This window comes from Carlito syrichta, unplaced genomic scaffold, assembly GCF_000164805.1.
Source record: "Carlito syrichta isolate Samal-C Ts95f unplaced genomic scaffold, Tarsius_syrichta-2.0.1 Scaffold301845, whole genome shotgun sequence".
Lineage (NCBI taxonomy): Eukaryota > Metazoa > Chordata > Mammalia > Primates > Tarsiidae > Carlito > Carlito syrichta.
The window spans coordinates 144,828-146,580 of record NW_007245941.1 but is presented as its reverse complement, the minus strand read 5'-3'; positions in this window follow the sequence as shown (position 1 = coordinate 146,580).

The window sequence follows — 1,753 nt, the reverse complement described above, 5'->3', positions numbered from 1 at the left end:
ATTTGCTGATTCACACACACCTGGACAATGGGGAATTATGAAGGCTTGGAAAAACAGCAGAAACACCCAACAGACCTCCATTTTTTCCCACTGAGACTCAGCTTCCAACATTAGGGCAAAAGCCTGTGCTTTGCTGAGTCATAACCATGGATCAAGCTAATCTATAGGCATGGTGGTCTGAGGCGCCATGCAGTTTTTACCCCATTCAACAGAGGGTGGACAACCTGCCGGGTAAGATGAGTCCTTCCTGAGCCAAAATGAGGAGATGCTCAGATTCTGCGTTATTGGAAATAAGAGGTTGTGCAAACTAGACTGCAGTGCATAGAGGGGAGACTGGTAAAAAAAACCTGACTTGACTTATTGCCAAGACGAGCAGGCAGGGATCACGTTTGATCTGTTTAGGTGTTTCTGGCCGTTGGCTGTTACCCATTGAAGGCCTGCCAGTAACAAAGATTCTGCTGTTCATGCCGAGGGCTCTGGAAAGGGCAACTGGGAGGAAGAGTCCTGTCCCCCCACCCTTCCTCCTGCTGGAAGAGGCAAGTGTCAGAAGGCTGGTAGCTAGTTCTCTGGTTGGTGACGGAAACATGGCAAGACGATTCCACGGAAAAGTTTCATGGGCCTGGCATGGGTGCCTAAGGCATCCCTCCTCACGAGCCCATACTTGCACACCCAGGCAAGGTTCCGTGCTTTAGTATTTCTGGCTCTTGTGTTTAATATTTCCCCACGTTCTCACTTTTAAAGAGCTCAGCAGGAAGATTCACTCTTTTCTTATGAAACACAGATTAAAGTTCCCCACCTACTCCCTCCTCCCCCAAAAAGGGGGCTCTTTTTTTGCTGTCCTTTTTTGACAAGAATTATCTTGACTAAAACATTTCCATTTGAAAAGACCCTCTCAGCTGGTGAACTTGTAGAATTTTTCACCAGGTCTAGTCAGCATCAAGAGCTTTCAAGAGCTTTCTCAAGTTCAAGTTCACAGCGTGAGTGGAAAAAACACAAAGCTGAGGCAGAAACAGGCAAGAGGCTGAAGACAGACAGTACTGCTATTAGCAGGGACCTGACAACTTGGAGGAGAGGGGCTGGCTCACAGCCAGGAGAAACACACACTGGCCCTCAGGTATTCTGTCTCCCTACTTGGCAAAATCAGATGTATTGTGCCAGGCACTGTGGCTAATGCCTGTAATCCCAGCACTTTGGGAGGCCACGGCGAGAGGATTGCCTGAATCCAGGGATTTGAGACCAGCGTGGGCAAGTTGGTGAGACCTCGTCTCTATAGTAAATAAAAAAATTAGCTGGGTGTGGTGGCTCATGCCTGTAATCACAGCACTTAGGAAGGCAGAGGAGAGAGGACTGCCTGAACCCAGGGGTTCAAGACCAGCCTGGGCAACTTGGCGAGATCTCGTCTTTACAATAAATCAAAAAATTAGCTGGGTGTGGTGGTGTGCACCTGTAGTTCCAGCTAATTGGAAGGCTGAGGCGGAAGGATCACCTGAGCCCAGCAGGTTGAACCCAGCAGGTCAGGGCTGCAGTGGCCCTGAGTGTGCCACTGCGGTCCAGCCTAGGTAACAGTAAGACTCGGACTCAACAATAAAAATAGACGCATCAGTTTACCCTATGAATCATTGGGGGGGCGTTATTTCAGCTGAAGTAATGAAACTTAGGCCATGAGATTTTTTAAAAAGTATCCAAAGAGAGCACTATTTTTTTTTTTTGAGTTGGAGTCTCACTCTGTCACCCAGACTGGAGTGCAGTGGCC